The sequence below is a fragment of the Micropterus salmoides genome, unplaced genomic scaffold, assembly GCF_014851395.1.
Source record: "Micropterus salmoides isolate LMB-PRFRI ecotype aquatic unplaced genomic scaffold, ASM1485139v1 Ms_hic_scaffold_2, whole genome shotgun sequence".
NCBI lineage: Eukaryota > Metazoa > Chordata > Actinopteri > Centrarchiformes > Centrarchidae > Micropterus > Micropterus salmoides.
The window spans coordinates 20,388,097-20,396,913 of record NW_024041150.1 but is presented as its reverse complement, the minus strand read 5'-3'; positions in this window follow the sequence as shown (position 1 = coordinate 20,396,913).

Here is an 8,817-nt window from a genome sequence, read left to right as displayed (position 1 = left end):
TAGGCTTGGGCGATCTTCTCTATTTTCATATTGTCTGATCATGGCTACTTGAGATCACTGATCGGCGATCTGACAGTGTTACGTTGCAGCATGGCAGTGAAATGCCAGCATGGAAAAAATAGGCTTATTAGTTTTAAGCGAAACCACCAGAAACATCTGTAAACGCTTGCTTGTAACCTATTTGAAGAGGGGTCTCCGACATTGACAGGGTTGTGATTCATTCCTTGATTTATATGTGGAGACACGACACGTTTACAATCCTAAATTCAATGCATTACTTGAGTCTTCACTCCCCCTTTCCATGTCTCGTTTCCTCTCTGTATTTCTACCTTGTAACTTTTTGACACCTGCTCCCCAGAAAGTTCTTCTGTCAGACAGCAGCCCCGGTCTGTCAACCGACTGACACAAAACACAGACACACACACCACAAATTCACTGAACACAGAACTTGCACCGCCAGAAATAGAGACCGAAAAAGGCAGCGATAAAAAAAAGAGAGTGGCAGAGTGAAAAAAGGTCAACAAAAGGTATTGTTGATTGAAAAGCCCCAAACAGAATCAAGTGGGCTGTAAATCACTTTAATGGATAAGTTTTAAATTGCATCTGGCTCTAAAGTTCTTATAGAAGTGAATGAGTGAGCGACAGTTTGATTTGATTAGCTGAGACCTCATCGCATTACTTAATGGACATGGACCCTCTTTATATCTCTGTCTCCATCTCTTTCCATTTTGTTCTGGCTCCAGTTCTACTTTTGACTGACCACCACTGGAAGCTGTGTTTGTTTGTGTGTGTGTCTGTGTGCGTGTGTGTGAGCGAGAGCATTTTTGAGAACCGCAAACAACTCATTTTCTTGAGTGAGGCTGATTTATATACACACTCCAGTTTTACTGTTTCTGCTTCTGGCGGAACCTCTAAATCTCTCTCTCTCACACACACACACACACACACACAGTAAAACTGAGATCCTTAAAATTTTATAGTTGACGCAAGCCACACAGCCACTGTTTTTCTAATGCAAAGACTGCTGTCCTTTCTGCTTTTTTAAAAGAAACTGAGAGTGAGGAGGAGGAGACCTTCAGTGGACAACCAGGATAATAATAGTCATCAACAACAGCAACAAAACAGGATAAGGCTACAGTAATTTGATTACAGTCCAAAAGGAAAAACTGCAAAATGATACAGTTGGGGGATGGCATATTGGGCTTGAATAAAAAAAGGACATTTAGTTTGTGAGATTATAATCACATTACAGTTTATCACACTTATCATATTACATTTAATTTGCCTTTAAATAATAGATGCAACTGATTTAAACTGATAAACTGGACCAATAAAATAATCTAATCAGGCTCAGCCAATAGGACTGTGAGCTGCGCAGCTAACAAAGTTAACTAGCTAACTGCAGTTACAGTTAGCAACAGGTAAAGTTGTCTGTCCATCAGGAAATTCTGTAAATCACAGAGAGTTGAGGCAGAGCAGCCAGAGGACATCAGTGAGGCCTGGCCACCTTCTCGTCTTTTCTATTTCCCCGCTGCTGAGATCAGGTGAGATTTCCTGTCAACTGCAGAGGTGCTTCTTGCGAATTGTCTTGCAGAGGTCCACAATTATATCTGCATCCAGGTCCCTCTCAGCCAGAGACCAGTTAGTACAGCTCACTTTTTAGCACTGTTTTGTAATTACTTGTTTATGTTTTCTCAATAATTTTCTGTGTCTAAGGCATTGTAAGGCTACTTTTTTATACCAGATGTCAAATCATTATTTTCTGGTCTCTAGGCATATGATATGTAGTTACTGTGTTTTGGCTTTTAGGACAGTTCACCAAACATTTCTATATAACATTTTGATATACTCCATATACTGAAAACTCAAAAACCTTGATTAACTGCAATACTGATAATCTAAAGACTTAAGTTTCTTTCTACTAAAATGACAAACATGTTGTCATTGTCTATGCTGTCACACTATCAGGAAGGACTTCAAAAGTAAATAAATAGGTGTGAAAACTGCTACCATTGGACATAGAGGGATACTGAGCGACAGCAGCTTTTTAAGTTTCTATAGATAGCAGAGCTGTGTGCGATCAAATGATATGAGTTGGTCTGAATCTTCCTCCATTTGTCTCGCACACACACACACACACACACACACACACACACACACACACACACACACTTCTACAGGAGCAGGTAGGCTGAAAGAAAACCTTCATCCAGCTCTTCTCATCTGAGTGGAGGGAACACAAACAAAACAATTTGAGGGAGGCCAACAGAGAGAGTGAGACATAAAGGGAGAGGTATTACCCCTCTTAACAATATTATGGAATGCATAATGAGAAACAGCACAAAACACACACTCTGCCTCTCCCACATACACATACACTCGTGCTAAGTGGTCTCCAGCTGTGGTGAGTAATAAAGTTGCATCTCTGGTGTGTGTGGGATGACAGCGATAGATAGGCGCACAAGATGATTTGAGGTTTGAGGACAACGGAAGACATGGAAAGGGAGAAGAAGAAGATAAGGACGCGAATGAAGAAGGGCACAAGACCAGGATATAAAGTGAGAGAAACAAAGCAAGAAGAAACAGTGGAAAAGAAAAGACAGAGATTTCTCCTGCCTCTCACACAGGAAATTCAATATATTCAGGGCAGAAGTGACCCTCTGACACCTAAAATGACACATGGATGACACTGTCTGGTTCTCCACCAAAAGGGAAGAGGTTACATTTCCAGGGCATCATGAGCTCGCCCCTGCATATTTACCTCTTAGAAGTCCACGATACTCTGAATGAATATGAAATGTTCATGTTTTTGCGAGGATTTTCAACGTGCATCAGACAGAGCTTCCAAACTGACTTCACATCATGCTGCATTCAGAGCATTTTAGGGACTAATCTGCTGAAGCTGTTGGCACAGCTGGTGTTTGTTTATATGACGTAGCTGCTACACATGCTAAAAAAATGTATAAACACAGACAATAGGAGGTAAGATGCCGGTACAAAATGCAAAGGAACATGGAGCAACGTTAAAGGTAAGAAGGCGAGAACTGGCTCCTGATAGATGTAGATGGGTATTTTAGGAACTAACCGATGTCTTTATTCAGATCCAGAAGATCCAGATTTGAAAGAAGACACTTATAGTTCAGCATGGATCATGGACAGTGTTTCATAAGGCAAACAATGTTTGTCCCTAGAAATTCTCTATATTGATGTTGTCATTTATATGTCTATGTGGTTCTGTTTTTAGATGACTTTTTTTACTAGCTAGACACATTTCCATCTTGTGATCTAGCTGGCAAAGCCCCCGCAAACTGGAATGAGCATGCAAGTTCGAATGCACAGCCTGACCTGATAATGGATGACATATCCATCTAGTGTTGCGATGGTGCGATCAATGCGCGAAGCTCCTAACTGAACATAATCCGATTATGACATAAGAGCCATCCACTGCATGGAGGAACGGCCAGAACACCTTGATGGAGAAACATAAATCCAGCTTCAATCCACCCCCATGGAGGCTGCGAGAGCGATTTGAGTGAGCCTCCATTTTGTCAGCCCAACCTGTAGGCTTACTGCATGGCATCCAGGAACAAGAGGAAGAAGGTTTAGTAAGACAAGACATGAGAGAGGAAGTAAGAGAGGAAGGAAGGGAGGAAGGGTGCTAGGATCTTCACCGCATGGAGGATGTATGGTTGCCACAGAAACCAAGACGACAGGAAGAAGAAGAGTATCTCAAATCTCAGTCACTTATACACCACATATATTTTACATATTTTACAGTCTGTCTTGATTAGTCTTGGATAGTACACATACAGGCATAGTGATGCAATCCTATCTGCATAATGTTGCGTAGGATTTAACTATGTCACAAATCAAGATCATGCATACATTCTGCATGATGTACTGTAATTACCACTGGAGAATGAAGAAAAAGATTGACAGGAAAAGAGGCCAGTAGAAATGAAGGGTGGAAGATGAGAGGCTCAGATACAAAAAAAAGGAAATAAGAAGAGAAAAACAGCATGCAGCAAGACAAAAGGAAGGAACAAGGGGAGAGAGAAAGAACAGAGAAGAACTAGTGGAAGGAGAAAACAGGGAGGTGTGGGAAAGGGGACGGAAGAGGGGATTAAAGACGATGGAGGAAAGAAAGACAGACTGTGATTTTGGTGTGAAATAGGGGGATTGATGAGGTTTGATTTTGTCGACCACATGAAGGTAGACTGAGCTGAGAAAGCGTGTAAGCACGACTACTGCTTCTGCCATTTCATTAGATATGATGTACTGTATTTCTTATATCCTTCATTGACCCATTAGACATGCTAATGGTTTAGTCTTGAGTTTTTCCAGACTGTACACTAATGTGAAGTACGTTTAGAAGAAAGGAAGCTGTTAGCAGCGTCTCACTTTGTGGTGCTTTTTATTTTTTTATAGACTTTGTGACTATACTCTACATACACTGTGTCCAACAAATGATTAATTCTTCATACCTTCAAATTAATTCGGCATAAAATGTAATACATTGATTTAATTTAAAAGTTTGTTTAAATTCATTGCAGTTCGCCTGTGTCTTTCTTGCCTTGCTACTGCACGTTACTCCAGCTTTCTTTTCATCCATTGCGAGGTCATAGTTGTGTCGCTGTACCTCCTCTTTTCAGTTAAAGTGCTTAGACTGTACTACAACTACCGTGTACAGTCATTGGGGTTCCCAAAGGCGTTTCTGGTGCCATATTTTTGAGAAATATATTTTGAGCAGAAAGTGTTGTGCTTGTCTCTGTTGCTTTATGTGCCCCAATTGACAATGTGTGCATATCCCGACCTCTCTTTCTCTATCAGCCGTGTGTGTGATGTGTTACTTGGAGAGGATCTCATGAGGACAAGATTGCACTTAACAGTTTTGAAGAGGCAGCGAAAGAAAAAATTAAACAGCGGGAGGAAAGAAGCAGGGAGTGTGAGGGCATTAAAATTGAATGAAATTTGCAAAGTGGCCAAATTGAGGAAATGGAAGTGAATTGGTATTTGCCTATGTATCTGTGCATAATTAACTGTAAAACATATTCACAGCAATGCATACTTCATTACCACCTTTTTCCAATTTGCATGCTAGATTCACACTATGGAGAGTATGAGGCTTAGCTCAAGATCTGAGGCTCGTGACTTCAATCATATAAGGCAGACAGACTGCCTTGCCATCAGCCCAGACTCTCGCAGGTTTTTTTTGATGTGGCCCATTCATCATGGGTCAGGGGTTTGACCAAACACTTTATGTAATAGTTTACATAGTATATGTATAGTAACAGCTTGTGTTGTCGCCCATCTTCTACCCAGGAAGCACTGGGTACAGTTAATTCCTTGAAAATGGTGTGATGTGATGAAACAGTGACAACTAGTTTGTTCGAAAATTATTATTCATTTACACAGCAGCGATTCATTAAATCCTTCAGATTACTTTGTGGAAAGTGAGCAAAAAATTAAGAGACGTTTTCACAGCTACTGCATCACCTGTACTTGTAAAACCAGATATTCTTAATGTGTTTTATCGTTTTTCTTATTTTTTTCCATTTTTCATAATCAGTGAACCATGGCAAAAGAGTTTTGAACTATCTGACAGTGAAATTGGACTTTTTAATGAAAAATTAAACCTTTGTGTCTTTTATTGGAATTTTATCACTGCATAAAAGCCATATTGTGCACAACATGTACATAACATCAATCCCAGACTCTTTAGCTTGACATGGTTGACAGCTTGAAGCTGTCATTAGGCGGTTGCCATGGTGATGACCAAGATACCGTACACTGTTGATGTGTTTCAGAAAATGTTGTTTAAACGTTGCTGCTGCTAGTCCTGCCCTCCCTCTACCATTTTAGCAGCTTTTAATTATACATTGCCATCAGTTTTTGTTGTTGTTTTTTTACAGTGGAGAAACGCACATAGAGATGAATGGAAATGAGGATGGAGGAGAAAGAAGAACGGCCTGGGAGAGAAAATAAAAAGGAGAAATGGAAAAAGAAGTAATACAAAATAATAAAAAAACACGCCAATGACTGTAAGGATGAAGGATGGATCAGTAAACAGGGACCAGCAGATGGAGAGATTAAAGCCAAAGATGCCGCACATAAAATGCAAGGAGGGAAAAAGATTTACAAAGACAACAAAGAGACTAAAATGAGAAATAGACAAAAACACACATAAATACGAGACAGACATCACTTAATCATAACCGCTCCCTATCCATTCTCCATCTTTATTGTGGGTGGAAAAAGCAGGGTTGAAAACAAACAGACAAACAGAGATAAATGAGCGACAGGCACCCGTCCTTCCACCTTTTCCGTAGTCATCCCTTGTTCTTTTATCCTCCTCCTCCCTCTCTGTCTGTTTCTCTCATCTCATCGGTTCTCATGTATGTTTTAACGCTTCTCATCATATATTTATGTTCTGGTCAAATAGGGGGCTGCCATGGAGAACCAAGCTGTTTGAAGAATGTCACAATGACAAAACCTGTTTCACTAGTTTTGAAATTAACTTGTGTGGATATGTGGTGAGTTTAATCACCTGATAGGCAGAGGAGGCATTATACATATTTCATTTCAAAATCTATGTTATGTCCCCCCCTCTTTCCTAATGTAAAGTTTTATTTCGCATTGCCTTCCTGGCTCCAGCGATTTCGGAACTGGCTCATATAGGAGGCGGTTTACTAAGCAACATCAGTCGCGGACAAAATGTATAGAAATGTTGAGGGAGAAAAAAAGTTGGTCAGCTTCTTCTTTTGTGCTGCTGTTATGTCTAGCTCAAGGCAGCAGTGATGATGTCTGCAGCAGGGGTGGATACATCTAATGTAGGCCTACTCTTAATTTCGCTACATTTTCCATTCATACCTTTTATAGCTTAACCAGTCTGTAATCTGCATTTTGCTTCATTAACCGCGCTGGTCGGGCGCTTGTCACAGTCACAGAGCTGGGCAGATGCAAACATTTAGAAAATTAGGCAAATATCTTTTCAGTTTAAGGCTTTATTATTCTACTAATACAACTGAAATCTAGTGAGTGCACACCATAGCACTGGTGACCGTGTTGGAAAGCAGCCTGCGTCGCTCTTTAACAAGTGAAATACTTTCACTTTCCACTGACGCGCATTCAAAGCGTCTTTAGTCTCTGCAGAGCAAATGAAGCCTACACTGTAACATCTACGTCAGACGATCACTGCATTGATTGAGATATATATTAAAAGTGTCCTGTTGTTGATCAGAGCATCGCTTTGGACATTAGCCCGTTTCTTTTCTTTAATACACATGGTAACTATTGTTTTATAGCGATGTCCGATGGTGAGTCCAAAACTGAATGTCGCCGGTGAAACTGATCTTTCTTTCAGAGAGAGAGAGAACATGGTGAGTAAAACAGTCCTGTTGGGTTTTACGCATGACGCACAGCTTCCTCTGTATGCAGGTTTACCTGCTTCAACAAGGAGCTCTCCTGTCACTGCCACAATAATTCTTTGCGTTGTGAAGATTATTTAGATGCTTCAGGAATAATCACATTGTATTGGCAGCCTGTGCTACTGCAAAGCAAGCGGTTTGGTCGGCAACATCTCCATAATAAAAGGCACAGGCAACAAAAGTTGGCTGGGCAGCAAAACTGATATTTTAAAGTGACCTCTAAAATAGGTTATAACTGAATCACGTCACGCCTGCGTATTTTGATTCAGTGATAATATTAAAAGTTGATCTACAGGAGAAACATACCTGAAAGCAACCCAGAATGCTTGAGAGCTGCTCTGCATTATATTCTGTTACAGTTTTAGATTTTAAATACTTTTATTATACCTTTATTAAATCAGAAAAACTCTTTTCCAAGAGTGTCTTGGCCAAAGCAGCATTAGTACAATTGTACATTTAAGATGGAAATAAATAATCAGTTACAAGGTCATAAAATATCCAAATGTTCTTAAATATTGCCACAATTCAGCAACACCTGAATTTTGTGTGTCCCTGTACATAAATAATTTCCACAATAATTGATGCAGGAAAGGCAGAAATTGGTGCAGAAAAACACCACAATGCAGGAAATTAAGTGTTTAACACTCACAATTTCCTGGGGAGTACATCCAGACCCCCCTGTTCATACTATCGCAGTTTTGTTGTTATATTATTATAATTAGACACATGACATTACAATTTAGCAACATCAAAATGAGACAGTTAATATGTTGTTCTGAGTTTTGTTGTGCCGTGTAGTAGAGGATGTTTACTGTCGCTTTACTGCTTTACAGACTTAACTTTGGGGTGGGTGGTGTGTGGGGGTCAATTGTTATGTGAAGATATGAAGTTTTTATAAGCTGGGCTAAGCCCCCAATGTTTCAAGATCCTAAAAAACGCCCCTGCGGCTGAACTAAAGTCAGGTAACTGGCAGAAATGGCTTTTTTGGATCACACTACTTTGCTTGTCAGGACTTGTTCTTCTCTGCTTCTTATTGGCTAGTAGTACTTAACTAGGTACTGCGCATGTGCAACTCCAAAAAACACCATATGGGAGAGATGCTTCACTCGGTTAGATGAAATGTAGCTGTCAACCACAGGGTGAATATGTGCAGTATGATAAAAATATGGTGTTTTTTGAAAATGAAACCATGTAAACCTGTTATGGTACAACCCCTAATATAATTATCACCCTGAAAATGAGCATAATAGACGCAATCACGCCACCCCATGTTAATGCTTGTAGGTGGCTATACAAAAAGTCCTTTGTCAACTCAGAATAAACAAAGATTGTCATGAACAGATCTGGTTGGATCACTTTCCTAAGTATTTTAGAAAACCTCACAGTACTT